Source organism: Haliotis rubra, unplaced genomic scaffold (genome assembly GCF_003918875.1).
Source record: "Haliotis rubra isolate DU_JTF1 unplaced genomic scaffold, ASM391887v1 Scf388, whole genome shotgun sequence".
NCBI classification, from domain to species: Eukaryota; Metazoa; Mollusca; class Gastropoda; order Lepetellida; family Haliotidae; genus Haliotis; species Haliotis rubra.
The window spans coordinates 513,082-531,636 of record NW_025767066.1 but is presented as its reverse complement, the minus strand read 5'-3'; the positions used below and the strand labels follow the sequence as shown (position 1 = coordinate 531,636).

The window sequence follows — 18,555 nt, the reverse complement described above, 5'->3', positions numbered from 1 at the left end:
ATGAAAAGTATTGAAAATCAAAATGAAATTGTAGTTATGGTAAGGTAGATATGGTTTCCTCTTGAAAAATGTGAGGGTAGTGGGGGGGCTAAGTCCCCCTGTTCTTACGCCCCCTTGTTCATACGCCCCCGACTTGTGCACTCAACGTACTAACTCAGATAAATTTTATTTCATCAGGTCCCTTCAGCGCTTCCGTAGTATTATTTTGTCGGCCCTTCCTTTTTTAATTTCACAAACAAACGATTTGCTTTACTTTCGACTGGATCCGAGCGGAAAAGCCCAGCTTCTACATTTATATCTTGTTTGAGAGGCATTTTTCTACATTAATAGCCCCAACGTTACTGTCATCATAGTTTGCACTCAGCATGATCAGTGTTTTCTATTTTTCGGTGCGATGATGGATAACATCCATGATGATCATTTTGGGGAGCGTTTTACGCATGACAGAAGTTCAAACTCAATGCACAGTGACTGTATTGCACTTTACCATAACCGAGTTCTTGCACCACTGCATGGAGCTATCCAGATGTTCATTGACACAGACGGTAAGAGCGGTTGTACGAGTTTCATGACAGTGGGGGCGACCTGAGAAAACGGCGGAGCAAAGGGAAGTTATATACATTGTGGTTGGAATCATTTTATACGGTAAGTCCGGTATTCGTAACAACAAGGAGTAAAGTAAGCTTTAAGATGGCAAAGTCAGCATGGCCTGTCATTCTTTTGTCATTTTGTTGTCATGGGTCGGCCTCCCGGAGCCTTGAGGGAAAATCACTTCCGAGTTTCCACTGTTTGTCAGTGATTATCGATGGGTAGGTAACATGTGATGTCAGTGGAGCTCTGCGTAGATTTGGGGTAAAACTATAGAGGTGATAACGGAATTTGATTTCACACAAAATACACTATCGCTTGACACGTTTTATTTACTAAATATATCAGAAGCAGAATCAGGTTTCCAAAAGTCTGCATATTTTCCCTAAGTTAAACACCAGGTTCTTGCTTCCTCTGTGGTGGATCTGAAATATACCGGTAATTGTTAGCGTTGGAAACATCCAGGATAGGTGACGCTAGGGCTGGGATGGGTTCAGATTTTTCATCCCCTGTTACCCTCCCCGGGGTAAGAGTTCCATCAACGTTCCCCGGGGTACATTAAACCAATGTATTTCAGGAGTGTAGTAAACACGTCCCCTTGTACACGAGTTCTGTACATGTACTCGGCGAGGTGTAGCGTGAAGTCAGTGTGTGTCGCAGGCAACTGCCTCTTCACGCACCACCACCTATTTTCTATGAGGTTGGTGCAAGCACCAGTCAATTCAAAATGACATAAGAAATTACAAAGACGTCAATATGATAAATACCAACAATATCATCAAATACCTTTGAAATTTCTGATTGATTTACATTTGTGTGAACAAACCCAGGCCAACAAGTCCGTCGTAACCCTTCCAACAGTCCGTAATTATATGAGTACCCCGAGCTACATTGTCCGTAATTATTCTCTCAAGCGTCTGTCGGTCACGTTTGTCCACAAGAGCGGAAGGTCGCGGGTTCGATCCCCGACCGCGTCATACCAAAAGACGTTAAAATGTGTGTAGTAATGTAACTAGTAACGCTCCCTTAACTACAGGAGGAAAACAACTGCTCCCTGTGTACCCCAATGCATGATGGGACCATACGTCATCGGGCCACGTGCTTTCTGCCCAAGTTTGTATGCTTCAGCCGACCGAAATAAAGCCGCTGTTCTCCAAGTCATGTCGTGTGCTTTTGGAAGAATGTTAGTCACGATACCACATTTTAGCGACGAGGATACAAGGTTATAAGGCTGTGGAATTTCGAATCCAGGTGTGAGAAAAACTCATCAGGAAATCTCCCGGGACCCTGAATGAAGAGAACGGAAAGCGCGTAAGTGAAAATCAAACAAAATGGCGGCGTTTGGGAAAATAGAGGAATTTGATCCCGATAGTGACGATTGGGGCGAATATACTGAGAGATTGGGACATTATTTCACTGCAAATAGTATTGAAGATGCAGGAAAGCAAAGAGCAATTCTTTTGAGTGTGATTGGAAGTAAATCTTATAAACTTTTGAGGAATCTGACCATACCGTCGAAACCGGGCAATCTCTTACTGAGGCAATTGTCAAGTTAATGAAGAATCACATTAGTCCAAAGCGAACGGTCATGGTGGAGCGGCGACACTTCAATATGAGAGACAGAATGAGAGTGTTTCGGCTTACGTAGCGGAACTGAGGAGCCTTGCATCAACATGTGATTATCCAGATATTGAGACAGGTTGGTGTGTGGAATCAATAATGATCAAATGCAAAAGAGGCTTTTGACAGAAAAGACTTTAGATTATAATAAAGCCTATGCACTTTGTGTTGGAATGGAAATGGCAGCTAATGAAGTTCAAACCATTAAAGAAGAAACTCAACCACCTAGGACTGTGAATAAAACTTCTGTGCTTGGCGAAGGTCGATCGGCAAAGTGTGACCGGTGTGGGGGCATGTTTCACACAGGGTCACAGTGTTTCCATAGGAACAGTGACTGTCACAGGTGTGGAAGACGTGGTCACCTTTCGAGAGTTTGTCATTCTACACCGAATTACCCGTCACATCAGCGTGGGCATGGGTTTAGAGGTAATCGTCGAGGTAGGGGACGTGGTCATGGTCAGCGTGGTCATTACAGTGGTCAGGGAAGAGGAATTCATGCTCATCACATTGAAGAGAAGCCAGTTGAGGAAAAAGTTGAATATGAAATGTACAGAACTGAATGCAATCCAGACAGGAGATGATCAGTTAGAGCAGAACCCTACATGATCGTGGTAACTGTTAATGGGAAAAAGGTAACCTTAGAATTGGATACAGGGGCAGCTACCACGGTGATCAACGAACGAACATACAACTCTCTGTGGAAGGAAAGGCCAGCTCTGAGAGAGGCAAAGGAAATTCTGAGGAGTTATAATAGGGAGACAATTCCGGTTCTTGGAACCACTGAAGTGGAAGTCTGCTATGGGCATCAAAATGCAAGGTTACCCTTGACTGTTCTTGAAGGAGATAGTCAGAATCTCTTGACCCGAGACTGGTTACAAGTGATCAAGATAGACTGGGGGAGAATCATGAACATAAGGAATGAAGGTTTGCAGGACATTATAAAAACACATGAAGAAGTCTTTCAAGAAGATTTGGGAGAACTCAAGGTACAGACAGTGCAGATTCAGATAACAGCAGATGTGCCAAGATTTTACAAACATAGGAATGTGGCCTACGCATTGAGAGAAAAGGTAGAAAATGAACTTGATAGGTTGGAAAGGCAAGGAGTTATAAGACCTGTGCAGTTCTCAAAGTGGGCGGCACCTATTGTGCCCGTTGTCAAGAACAGTGGCAGAGTGAGAATATGTGGAGATTACAAACTCACTTACTAAACACGAAGTCGAGCGCTCAGATACTAACTTGTGCGCTCGATTTTAACATATTGCGCACAAGCTGGATACTAACTTGTGCGCTCAAGATAACTAACTTGAGCGCTCAATATATTAACTTGTGCGCTCAAGAAAACTCTCTTGAGAGGGGTTATAGCTAAAACGGAACCACAGCAGAACGGCACCAAAATCGTGCGGCGAAAACGGCACCGTATTGGCGAAAACGGCTACTGATTTCTGAGCTAAAACGGCACCATGTACAAAACACAGTATGATGTTGACTTTTATGTTGTAGTTCGTTTAATTATAACATTAGAATCAACATATAAAAGGCACAGTATGACGTTGACTTATGGTTTTTATTTCAGCAAGATTATAACACGCGATATAGCTGGAATATTGCTAAAAGCGGCGTAAAATCATAACTCACTCAATCAACCATTACATTAGAATAACAAGATTATAATAAAGACGATAACAAACCGTCAACATAACACATGTTCACACGTCCATATTTGGCCGGATGCTTGAACGATTGGTCCATGGATCATCGCACATCTTGACAGTAGCTGCGACAGAGACAGGTCTCCATCCTTGAATTAACTCCACAATTCGAAAACCTCCTCCTGCCCTAGCTGTTGAGGATTTTCGGATGTATGCCTGCTCAACCTTCCTTCCTGTATAAGTCTGAGTTGAGTAAATGTGCGCAAAACATCAAAAGGTTGTGATGTTTTCACGCTAAATTACAGGCTTTTCCAATCACTCTCGGCACAGTAGATGTTTGACTATCGAGAGAACATTCTACAAACCGATTATCAGTCGAACTCATTCATTATCTAAACATACTGGAATCCGATTATCAGCTAACACAAACTTTCCAATCACTGTCGGCAGAGTAGACGGCTTCAAAATTCTGTATTCAGATTATCTAATGACAAATAATGACAAATAAGATGTTCCCAATAATTATAATTTTTATTTGGTGCCGTTTTCACCATAAGATTTGTAGCCGTTTTCGCCAAGTGGAGGTTCCGTTATGTCCAAATGGTGCCGTTTTCGCCTGGTGCCGTTTTGCTGTGGTTCCGTCTTAGCCTGCACCCCTTGAGGGCTCAAGATGTTAATTTGTGCACTCAACATACTAACGATGTTGCGCTCAATATATTAACTTGCAGGGCATTAGGAACGGTTTTCAGAGCGGCAGGGGGTGGGGGGGGGGTGGCTTATTTATGAAAGTATTGAAAATCAAAAATGAAATTGTAGTTATGGTAAAGGTAGATACGGTTTCGTCTTGAAAATGTGAGGGTAGTTGGGGGCTAAGTCCCCTGTTCTTACGCCCCCTTGTTCATACGCCCCCAACTTGTGCACTCAACGTACTAACTCTGATAAATTTTATTTCATCAGGTCCCTTAGCACTTCCGTAGTATTATTTTGTCGGCCCTTCCTTTTTAATTTCACAAACAAACGATTTGCTTTACTCTCGACTGGATCGAGAGCGGAAAAGCCCAGCTTCTACATTTATATCTTGTTTGAGAGGCATTTTCTACATTAATAGCTAACGTTACTGTCATCATAGTTTGCACTCAAGCATGATCAGTGTTTTCTATTTTCGGTGCGATGATGGATAACATCCATGATGATCATTTTGGGGAGCGTTTTACGCATGGCAGAAGTTCAAACTCAATGCACAGTGACTGTATTGCACTTTACCATAACCGAGTTCTTGCACCACTGCATGGAGCTATCCAGATGTTCATTGACACAGACGGTAAGAGCGGTTGTACGAGTTTCATGACAGTGGGGGCGACCTGAGAAAACGGCGGAGCAAAGGGAAGTTATATATATACATTGTGGTTGGAATCATTTTATACGGTAAGTCCGGTATTCGTAACAACAAGGAGTAAAGTAAGCTTTAAGATGGCAAAGTCAGCATGGTCTGTCATTCTTTTGTCATTTTGTTGTCATGGGTCGGCCTCCCGGAGCCTTGAGGGAAAATCACTTCCGAGTTTCCACTGTTTGTCAGTGATTATCGATGGGTAGGTGTTCATGTTTGATGGTTTATTCCCAATGGCGGGTTACATACACGACGTCGACCCTCGTGTGGGTTGATACAAAAGCTGGCATAAGATTAATACGAAATATGATTAATCTCGTAACATCCTCTTTTTCATACATGAAGAATTTACCAATTATAGCAATAAACATTAAGAACATGAAACGTTACTAAACCCTTCAATTGGCATGCATTACTGAATTGAAACATGAAATGCATAATTGAAATAAACTAGTTATTGGACAGTAGCTAGATATTTAGAATATCCATTGGCACTTGGGATAATATTGTTGAGCATTTAAAGTCCATATTTGATAAATCAATAAAAAACTTAATTGAAATAAATTTAAACATATAGGTTTTACACCTTGTATAAACCTATAACTTTAAAAGTCTTTGAAGATAAAAAGTTTTAACACTTTTAAGCTGAACATTAGCTTATGAATCACAGTTACTCATAAAAGTTATTTTGGCACAAAATCTTTTGTGAATCTTGTGGGTGGTTTTACAGTTCTTGTCGAGGCAATGACGAACACCTGGGAACTCAGTTCAGTTGGTGGCTTTTGTTGAACATCTTTAACGGCGACGCTGGCATGGGAGGTTTGACTATCTCGGGGTTGACTGGTTGATAGTCAGGCTTTCCTCCAGACTCAGTGATTTCCTCACTTGTGTGTTTGAGGAATTTCTGACATGCGATGGTACTCTTTCCATCAATACTCACAATGTATGATCTGGGGACACTTGTTCCACACATGTACCTAGTCGCCACTTTCCACTGCGATCTGTTGGAGATGGCTGAATAGCGCTTTAGCTTGACCAGTGGTCAATTCAGGTAGTGGTCTAGAACCACGATCATAATAAAGCTTAGATTTCTTAAGCTTATCACACTTTTAGCCACAACATTTTCCCGCGTTCTTCGGTTTCAGGAGCTGACTCACTATAGGTAGTGTTGTTCTACCTGAGTTGAAAATTAAGTGACATCAGGCGTTGGACTGGGCTGCTGTCCATTCCTTCTGTTGGTGTGTTTAGCCAGTCCAGAATGGCTTTCCACGGATCATTGCCATTTCTCTTGGATTTTCGTGAGAAGTCTCTTTGTGATCTTGACCGCTGACTCCGCTTTCCCATTAGATTGACTGTGATAGGGAGATGATGTCACATGCTCAAATTCCCAATCTTTTGAGAAGTGTTAGAATTCTGCGGATGCTAGTTGAGAACCATTGTCAGTCACCACCTTTTCGGGGATACCGTGGCGACTGAATTGCATCTTCATACACTCAATGATACTGGCAGATGTTGTACTTTGAAGTTTGTCGACTTCCCAGTAGTCAGAGTAGTAGTCTACTTGTATGGTAGTCGTCCCCATCCAATGTGAAGATGTCGGCTCCGATCTTGCTCCATGGTCTGTCGGTATGTCATGTGTCATGAGAGGTTCTTTGGGTTGTTTGTCAGACAGTTCACAACACGTTGTACATTTGGCGACATAGTCCTTGATAGCCGGAACTCATGTTCGGCCAGTACAGAACATCCACGAGCCTTACGGACACATGCTTCAGCCCCAAGATGGCTGGAATGAATGCGTTAGACATTTCTGCTCTGAGTGCATAGGGAATCCGCGACCACGGCACCTTTTGTACAGAACACCGTTCTGTACTGTTGGATTCTTCTCTGAAATTCCAGAAGTCTCGGATGCACACAGGAGTTTCATCCACGGCGTTCTGGCCAGCGGCTAGAACAGTTGACTTCAGAGTTTGCATCGTTGTGTCTTGATCATTCAAAGCGTTGTAGTTGATCAAGTCTTTGATCAGTGACAGGGATGTACTCATGGCGTTTACTTCTTCAAATTCATTGTACAGAGCATTTTCTTCTGTGATTGAGAATATCTCATAGTCTCTTTTGCTGAAGTTTCAACTTTCTTTCTCGGAAGTGATGCTCTAGAGAAAGTCTGCTATGTACATTTCTGACCCTTTCTTGTACTTCACTTCCAAGCTTGTACTTTTGTAGTCTGAGGAGCATTCTTTGGAGTCTCTTTGGAGAAGAGAGCAGAGATTTCTTGAAAATGCTCTGCAGAGTCTTATGGTCACTGTCGACATGTATCGCGTCCGTCCATGAAGCGTACTGATCGAAAGCGTTCACTGCGCAAACACAATGGCAAGGCATTCTTTTTCAATTTCTTGGCGTAAGCTGTTCAGTTTCAGAGAGAGACCTAGATGCAAAACAGGCGGGCTGTCCGTTTTGTAGAAGCGTTAGCCTAGGCCTACTTCACTTTCGCATCCGCTTGTATAGTGACTTCCTCGTTCACATCATAGTATTTGAGTACAGGAGTACTTGTCACCATACTTTTGATCTGTTCAAAGGCTTTCTCATGCTGATCAATACCAACACCACACTGCATCTTTGTCAAGGAGGCGTCTGAGAGAGGTTCACATATTTCAGAGAGGCGAGGCAGGAATTTTTGATAGGTAGTTAATGAAACCTATGAATCTTTGAACCTCTTTGCATCAGTTGGTTTTGGCATTTCTTGGACTGCGCATACCTTCTCAGGATCTGGTTTAAGTCCTTCTGCAGTTAAGAGATGACCCAAGTATGGAATGCGCTGATTGTCGGTCGAAGCTTTGACTTGTTCAGTTTCAAGTTTGATTTTCTGGCCCTTTCAAGTAGTTTGATCAAGTTTCTGTCATGGTAGATGTTGGCTTTATCAAGTGTGTAAGCCACATCCATAGACAAGGATAAATCATGGATTACCTCAACACCGGATAATCCTTCCAAGACCTCATGCTGGCGTCGTTGGTATTCTTCAGGAGCTGTGGCGATGCCAAAAGGCATACGTAACCAGCGATATCGTCGAAAAAGGAGTCAGAATGTAGTCAAGTAGCTACTTTCATCATCAAGTTGAACTTGCCAGAAGCCATCTTTTCGTCAAGAGTTGAAAAAGACTTTGGCTTCACCAAGGCGATGAAAAGAACTTCATCTATGGTTGGAATCTGGTAGTGAGGCGTTTCAGGGCAACATTTAAGTCCTTAGGATCTAAGCATATCCTCCAATTTTCCTGGCTTCTTCACAACTACCATGCTGTTGTTGATCCATTCAGTTGGTTCAGTGACTTTAGCAAGCACACCTTTCTCAACAAGTTCATCGACTTTGCTTTTCACTTCTTGCTTCAGAGCTACTGCTATTCTGCGAGGTTGATGCTGCACAGGTGTGATGGCTGGATCGACATCTAAGTGGTAGGTACCTTGTAGACACCCAAGTCCACGAGAAATACATCTCCATAATCGTCCATTATCTTGAGTATGTCAAAGATGGAATCTGTACTTCCTGCACACTGTAGACCACCACGATCATTTACAGTCATGAGATTCAAGATTTCACATGTTTCAGCAGACAAGGCGGTGTTTGCTGTCCATCAACAATTTTGAAATGTCAGTTCATGGGCCTTACCCTCACTAATACACTCCAAAGTTGCTTCACCTCGTGATCTCATCAGAGATTGATCATAGAGTCTAAGTTTTGCCCTTCTTTTTCTCAACAGGAGGATCTCCGTGCTGAGCTAGATAACAGTAATCACTGAAGTTCATGATGTTGCATGTTGTTCCGAGTCGAGTTGACACTTCAAGTCGAAAGTAAGCCATTCTTCACTAGGAACTTTCAAGTTTAAGTCTACAGAAAACCACTGTTTACCCGTGTTTTAACTGATCCAACACTGTGGGTAATAGAGTACACTGGTTCATCATCAGAGCAATAATCATCATCATCATCATCATATTCATCTGCATCAAGATAGTGCAAACTACCCTTGCCTTGTTTCTTTTTCAAACAGGAACTTGCAAAGTGATGAAGTCTCTTGCAGAATGTACATGTCTTGCCAAATGCAGGGCATGATTTTCTATCTTGTTTATGTTGTCCACCACAATATTTACATCTGTACTGCAAATGTTCTGTACTATTGCTTTGTGGTTTACCCTTAGGTTTTTCTTTTTTAGCTTGATTCTGTTGCTTCTTCTTGAATGGACGTTTAACAAGATGTATAGCTTCTTCATTGTTTGATGATATTTTCTTTAATTGCTTTGCAGCAATCTCACTAGCTCTGCAAGTGTCAATTGCATGTTTCAGATCAAGTTTTGATTCGAAGCATTTGTGAGCGAGCACCAGTGTCTTTAGTTCCTAACACTATTCTGTCTCTTATCAAGTCATCATTGAAGAGATCCAAAATCACAGGAAGCAGCAAGTTAGCGAAGTTTAGTAACATATTCATCAATGCCTTCAGAAATTCCTTGATTTGTAGTGTTAAACACATAGCGTTCATAAATTACATTTCTAGCAGGTAGAAAATGTTTTCAAGAGCTTCAAGAATTTGTTTAGGTTTTTTGTTTTGTCTTCATCAGATATGTCTAGGTGTTGATACACTCTATAACAATTATTTCCCATCAAACTCAAGAAAGTTGCAACCACAATTTTAGGATCTTTTTGTCAAGTTCAGTAGCAATAGCATAGTTTTCCCATTGAGGAACGAAAGAATGTCAATTCACATTTAAATCTCCATTAAAGTCCATTGGAGCTGGCACAGGAAAATTGCTAGGCGCCATTTTGAAGTGTTACGGTAGTACTCAAGTTGGCTTTACCGTTGATTTTTTCAATGAGATGAAAAATACAGCATTAAAGTGCATGATATTATAAGCAAGATGTTATAAATCACTTTTCACTAAAGTTTGTGTGAAGATATTCAGTTATTTCACGTTGTAGAAGCGGCTTCAGAAGGCTGCATTGCTGTCACCTTCAAACCGCATGTCCTATGAAACTTAGCCTGCACTGCTGAGTTGAAGCGACCATCTCGTGAAAAGACACTGTATCCAGGCTTGAAAGTTTAGCTAAACTGTCACTGGATGTCTTGGACATATTCCTACAACTTTTGGGCGCATAGTTTAGTGATTTTCACCAAACCGGCCACTTCTGACACCATGTTCATGTTTGATGGTTTATTCCCAATGGCGGGTTACATACATGACGTCGACCCTCGTGTGGGTTGATACAAAAGCTGGCATAAGATTAATACGAAATATGATTAATCTCGTAACAGTAGGTAACATGTGATGTCAGTGGAGCTCTGCGTAGATTTGGGGTAAAACTATAGAGGTGATAACGGAATTTGATTTCACACAAAATACACTATCGCTTGACACGTTTTATTTACTAAATATATCAGAAGCAGAATCAGGTTTCCAAAAGTCTGCATATTTTCCCTAAGTTGAACACCAGGTTCTTGCTTCCTCTGTGGTGGATCTGAAATATACCGGTAATTGTTAGCGTTGGAAACATCCAGGATAGGTGACGCTAGGGCTGGGATGGGTTCAGATTTTTCATCCCCTGTTACCCTCCCGGGGTAAGAGTTCCATCAACGTTCCCGGTACATTAAACCAATGTATTTCAGGAGTGTAGTAAACACGTCCCCTTGTACACGAGTTCTGTACATGTACTCGGCGAGGTGTAGCGTGAAGTCAGTGTGTGTCGCAGGCAACTGCCTCTTCACACACCACCACCTATTTTCTATGAGGTTGGTGCAAGCACCAGTCAATTCAAAATGACATAAGAAATTACAAAGACGTCAATATGATAAATACCAACAATATCATCAAATACCTTTGAAATTTCTGATTGATTTACATTTATTATTGAACAAACCCAGGCCAACAAGTCCGGCCGTAACCCTTCCAACAGTCCGTAATTATATGAGTACCCCGAGCTACATTGTCCGTAATTATTCTCTCAAGCGTCTGTCGGTCACGTTTGTCCACAAGAGCGGAAGGTCGCGGGTTCGATCCCCGACCGCGTCATACCAAAAGACGTTAAAATGTGTGTAGTAATGTAACTAGTAACGCTCCCTTAACTACAGGAGGAAAACAACTGCTCCCTGTGTACCCCAATGCATGATGGGACCATACGCCATCGGGCCACGTGCTTTCTGCCCAAGTTTGTATGCTTCAGCCGACCGAAATAAAGCCGCTGTTCTCCAAGTCATGTCGTGTGCTTTTGGAAGAATGTTAGTCACGATACCACATTTTGGCGACGAGGATACAAGGTTATAAGGCTGTGGAATTTCGAATCCAGGTGTGAGAAAAACTCATCAGGAAATCTCCCGGGACCCTGAATGAAGAGAGCGGAAAGCGTAAGTGAAAATCAAACAAAAATGGGCGTTTGGGAAAATAGAGGAATTTGATCGATAGTGACGATTGGGGTGAATATACTGAGAGATTGGGACATTATTTCACTTCAGATAGTATTGAAGATGCAGGAAAGCAAAGAGCAATTCTTTTGAGTGTGATTGAAGTAAATCTTATAAACTTTTGAGGAATCTGACCATACCGTCGAAACAGGGCAATCTCTTACGAGGCAATAGTCAAGTTAATGAAGAATCACATTAGTCCAAAGCGAGCGGTCATGGTGGAGCGGCGACACTTCAATATGAGAGACAGAATGCAGAATGTTTAGGAAACTACGTGGCGGAACTGAAACCTTGCATCAACATGTGATTATCAGATATTGAGGCACAACTCAGACAGGTTGGTGTGTGGAATCAATAATGATCAAATGCAAAAGAGGCTTTTGACAGAAAAGACTTTAGATTATAATAAAGCCTATGCACTTTGTGTTGGAATGGAAATGGCAGCTAATGAAGTTCAAACCATTAAAGAAGAAACTCAACCACCTAGGACTGTGAATAAAACTTCTGTGCTTGGCGAAGGTCGATCGGCAAAGTGTGACGGTGTGGGGGCATGTTTCACACAGGGTCACAGTGTTTCCATAGGAACAGTGACTGTCACAGGTGTGGAAGAGCGTGGTCACCTTTCGAGAGTTTGTCATTCTACACCCGAATTACCCGTCACATCAGAAGCGTGGGCATGGGTTTAGAGGTAATTGTCGAGGTAGGGGCGTGGTCATGGTCAGCGTGTGGTCCCGACCATCATGTTCACTGTAAGTAGAGTATAACTGAACATGCTGTAACAGATGCTACATGGTATGGTGTGTACCGACCATCATGTTCACTGTAAGTAGAATATAACTGAACATGCTGTAACAGATGCTACATGGTATGGTGTGTACCGACCATCATGTTCACTGTAAGTAGAATATAACTGAGAATATAACTGAACATGCTGTAACAGATGCTACATGGTATGGTGTGTACCGACCATCATGTTCACTGTAAGTAGAATATAACTGAACATGCTGTAACAGATGCTACATGGTATGGTGTGTATGCCGACCATCATGTTCACTGTAAGTCAGAATATAACTGAACATGCTGTAACAGATGCTACATGGTATGGTGTGTACCGACCATCATGTTCACTGTAAGTAGAGTATAACTGAACATGCTGTAACAGATGCTACATGGTATGGTGTGTACCGACCATCATGTTCACTGTAAGTAGAGTATAACTGAACATGCTGTAACAGATGCTACATGGTATGGTGTGTACCGACCATCATGTTCACTGTAAGTAGAATATAACTGAACATGCTGTAACAGATGCTACATGGTATGGGTGTGTACCGACCATCATGTTCACTGTAAGTAGAGTATAACTGAACATGCTGTAACAGATGCTACATGGTATGGTGTGTACCGACCATCATGTTCACTGTAAGTAGAATATAACTGAACATGCTGTAACAGATGCTACATGGTATGGTGTGTACCGACCATCATGTTCACTGTAAGTAGAATATAACTGAACATGCTGTAACAGATGCTACATGGTATGGTGTGTACCGACCATCATGTTCACTGTAAGTAGAATATAACTGAACATGCTGTAACAGATGCTACATGGTATGGTGTGTACCGACCATCATGTTCACTGTAAGTAGAATATAACTGAACATGCTGTAACAGATGCTACATGGTATGGTGTGTACCGACCATCATGTTCACTGTAAGTAGAATATAACTGAACATGCTGTAACAGATGCTACATGGTATGGTGTGTACCGACCATCATGTTCACTGTAAGTAGAATATAACTGAACATGCTGTAACAGATGCTACATGGTATGGTGTGTACCGACCATCATGTTCACTGTAAGTAGAATATAACTGAACATGCTGTAACAGATGCTACATGGTATGGTGTGTACCGACCATCATGTTCACTGTAAGTAGAATATAACTGAACATGCATGCTGTAACAGATGCTACATGGTATATGGTATGGTACCGACCATCATGTTCACTGTCAAGTAGAATATAACTGAACATGCTGTAACAGATGCTACATGGTATGGTGTGTACCGACCATCATGTTCACTGTAAGTAGAATATAACTGAACATGCTGTAACAGATGCTACATGGTATGGTGTGTACCGACCATCATGTTCACTGTAAGTAGAATATAACTGAACATGCTGTAACAGATGCTACATGGTATGGTGTGTACCGACCATCATGTTCACTGTAAGTAGAGTATAACTGAACATGCTGTAACAGATGCTACATGGTATGGTGTGTACCGACCATCATGTTCACTGTAAGTAGAATATAACTGAACATGCTGTAACAGATGCTACATGGTATGGTGTGTACCGACCATCATGTTCACTGTAAGTAGAATATAACTGAACATGCTGTAACAGATGCTACATGGTATATGTAACCGACCATCATGGTATGGTGTGTACCGACCATCATGTTCACTGTAAGTAGAGTATAACTGAACATGCTGTAACAGATGCTACATGGTATGGTGTGTACCGACCATCATGTTCACTGTAAGTAGAATATAACTGAACATGCTGTAACAGATGCTACATGGTATGGTGTGTACCGACCATCATGTTCACTGTAAGTAGAATATAACTGAACATGCTGTAACAGATGCTACATGGTATGGTGTGTACCGACCATCATGTTCACTGTAAGTAGAATATAACTGAACATGCTGTAACAGATGCTACATGGTATGGTGTGTACCGACCATCATGTTCACTGTAAGTAGAATATAACTGAACATGCTGTAACAGATGCTACATGGTATGGTGTGTACCGACCATCATGTTCACTGTAAGTAGAATATAACTGAACATGCTGTAACAGATGCTACATGGTATGGTGTGTTCACTGTAAGTAGAGTATAACCATCATGTTCACTGTAAGTAGACCATATAACTGTATAAACATGCATGCTGTAACAGATGCTACATGGTATGGTGTGTACCGACCATCATGTTCACTGTAAGTAGAATATAACTGAACATGCTGTAACAGATGCTACATGGTATGGTGTGTACCGACCATCATGTTCACTGTAAGTAGAATATAACTGAACATGCTGTAACAGATGCTACATGGTATGGTGTGTACCGACCATCATGTTCACTGTAAGTAGAATATAACTGAACATGCTGTAACAGATGCTACATGGTATGGTGTGTACCGACCATCATGTTCACTGTAAGTAGAATATAACTGAACATGCTGTAACAGATGCTACATGGTATGGTATGGTGTGTACCGACCATCATGTTCACTGTAAGTAGAATATAACTGAACATGCTGTAACAGATGCTACATGGTATGGTGTGTACCGACCATCATGTTCACTGTAAGTAGAGTATAACTGAACATGCTGTAACAGATGCTACATGGTATGGTGTGTACCGACCATCATGTTCACTGTAAGTAGAATATAACTGAACATGCTGTAACAGATGCTACATGGTATGGTGTGTACCGACCATCATGTTCACTGTAAGTAGAGTATAACTGAACATGCTGTAACAGATGCTACATGGTATGGTGTGTACCGACCATCATGTTCACTGTAAGTAGAATATAACTGAACATGCTGTAACAGATGCTACATGGTATGGTGTGTACCGACCATCATGTTCACTGTAAGTAGAGTATAACTGAACATGCTGTAACAGATGCTACATGGTATGGTGTGTACCGACCATCATGTTCACTGTAAGTAGAATATAACTGAACATGCTGTAACAGATGCTACATGGTATGGTGTGTACCGACCATCATGTTCACTGTAAGTAGAGTATAACTGAACATGCTGTAACAGATGCTACATGGTATGGTGTGTACCGACCATCATGTTCACTGTAAGTAGAGTATAACTGAACATGCTGTAACAGATGCTACATGGTATGGTGTGTACCGACCATCATGTTCACTGTAAGTAGAATATAACTGAACATGCTGTAACAGATGCTACATGGTATGGTGTGTACCGACCATCATGTTCACTGTAAGTAGAGTATAACTGAACATGCTGTAACAGATGCTACATGGTATGGTGTGTACCGACCATCATGTTCACTGTAAGTAGAATATAACTGAACATGCTGTAACAGATGCTACATGGTATGGTGTGTACCGACCATCATGTTCACTGTAAGTAGAATATAACTGAACATGCTGTAACAGATGCTACATGGTATGGTGTGTACCGACCATCATGTTCACTGTAAGTAGAATATAACTGAACATGCTGTAACAGATGCTACATGGTATGGTGTGTACCGACCATCATGTTCACTGTAAGTAGAGTATAACTGAACATGCTGTAACAGATGCTACATGGTATGGTGTGTACCGACCATCATGTTCACTGTAAGTAGAATATAACTGAACATGCTGTAACAGATGCTACATGGTATGGTGTGTACCGACCATCATGTTCACTGTAAGTAGAGTATAACTGAACATGCTGTAACAGATGCTACATGGTATGGTGTGTACCGACCATCATGTTCACTGTAAGTAGAATATAACTGAACATGCTGTAACAGATGCTACATGGTATGGTGTGTACCGACCATCATGTTCACTGTAAAGAATATAGAATATAACTGAACATGCTGTAACAGATGCTACATGGTATGGTGTGTACCGACCATCATGTTCACTGTAAGTAGAGTATAACTGAACATGCTGTAACAGATGCTACATGGTATGGTGTGTACCGACCATCATGTTCACTGTAAGTAGAATATAACTGAACATGCTGTAACAGATGCTACATGGTATGGTGTGTACCGACCATCATGTTCACTGTAAGTAGAGTATAACTGAACATGCTGTAACAGATGCTACATGGTATGGTGTGTACCGACCATCATGTTCACTGTAAGTAGAATATACTGAACATGCTGTAACAGATGCTACATGGTATGGTGTGTACCGACCATCATGTTCACTGTAAGTAGAGTATAACTGAACATGCTGTAACAGATGCTACATGGTATGGTGTGTACCGACCATCATGTTCACTGTAAGTAGAGTATAACTGAACATGCTGTAACAGATGCTACATGGTATGGTGTGTACCGACCATCATGTTCACTGTAAGTAGAATATACCTGAACATGCTGTAACAGATGCTACATGGTATGGTGTGTACCGACCATCATGTTCACTGTAAGTAGAGTATAAGGGCAGTATTTTTATTTTTTGTGTTTCTCATCTCCCGACCCTTCTAATTGTATTGCTGACTCTCCCGTTTATAATAACCCAAGCATTGGGTGCGAACTTGCATATTGTATGGTTGAGCATCAACCTGGCTCTGCAAGCTTAGACTGAGCATCCGTCCTTTCCACTACAGCATGATGTAATACTGCACACACTATTACCCCAGTCTGGATTTGAACATACTTTCGACTGAGCATCTGTCATACTAACTCCAGCATGGGGTGCTGGAACACCTTACCCAAGCATTGGTTGCGAACTACTAATTTTTTAGCATGGTTGAGCAACAACCTAGATCTGAAGCTTAGACTGAGCATCGGTCCTCGATAATTCCAGCCTGATGTTATATGGCACATACTACTATCCATACCTGAGTTTGAACATACTTAGACTGAGCATCGGTCCTCGATAATTCCAGCCTGATGTTATATGGCACATACTACTATCCATATTCCAGCCTGAGTTTGAACATACTTAGACTGAGCATCGGTCCTCGATAATTCCAGCCTGATGTTATATGGCACATACTACTATCCATACCTGAGTTTGAACATACTTAGACTGAGCATCGGTCCTCGATAATTCCAGCCTGATGTTATATGGCACATACTACTATCCATACCTGAGTTTGAACATACTTAGACTGAGCATCGGTCCTCGATAATTCCAGCCTGATGTTATATGGCACATACTACTATCCATACCTGAGTTTGAACATACTTAGACTGAGCATCGGTCCTCGATAATTCCAGCCTGATGTTATATGGCACATACTACTATCCATACCTGAGTTTGAACATACTTAGACTGAGCATCGGTCCTCGATAATTCCAGCCTGATGTTATATATGGCACATACTGACTATCCATGGCACATACCTATCCATACCTGAGTTTGAACATACTTCGATAATTCCAGACTGAGCATACCTGAGTTTGGTCTGAGCTCGATAATTCCAGCCTGATGTTATATGGCACATACTACTATCCATACCTGGGTTTGAACATACTTAGACTGAGCATCGGTCCTCGATAATTCCAGCCTGATGTTATATGGCACATACTACTATCCATACCTGAGTTTGACCATACTTAGACTGAGCATCAGTCTTACTAACCCCAGCATAGGGTGCTGTCAGTTCATTATAGCTGCCATTTAGCTGGTCGACACCCTGAATGATGGGGGTGAAAAATGTCCCCTTGATCTTTAGGATATTTGACTGCCACAATGATCAGGAATAACCTTGTTATAACTGAGTCCAACCCCGCCAACTCGAGCCTAAAACCTACTGCCTCGTCGTATAAATGTTTATCTTTTAATCAATTGCTGCCACAAGTCCAAAGAACATGAGAAATTGTAACAAGAATTGCAATAAATGAGATTCAGGAACATTGTTCAGATTATTTTGTCTTTATTAAATTGTTGTTTTTTTTGTTGTTGATTTTTTCGACCAACCAACTTATGTTCAGAATTTGGTGGCTACATGAAACACATAAAAAAAATGATGCATTAAGTAGAGTATACCTGAACATGCTGTAACAAAAACAACTATGCTACATTGCATGGTGTGTACTTACTATCATGTTCTTGCCATACAGAATACAGTTTGCATTTT

The 18,555-nt window shown here is 41.5% G+C and overlaps 1 protein-coding gene across 3 annotated transcripts in view; it reads left to right on the top strand.

Moving 5' to 3' along the window:
• The first annotated feature begins 467 nt into the window (after window positions 1-467).
• Window positions 468-18,555, top strand: part of LOC124286630 (F-box only protein 44-like) — a 32,999-nt gene continuing 14,911 nt past the window's right edge. The window contains exon 1 of one of the 3 annotated variants that reach the window (XM_046723015.1): window positions 468-645. The gene's annotated coding sequence lies outside the window, so the exon portion shown is untranslated. Of the gene's footprint in view, window positions 646-5,081; window positions 5,286-18,555 lie in introns of those variants that run through there. The other 2 variants (XM_046723014.1, XM_046723016.1) reach the window with 2 other exon arrangements.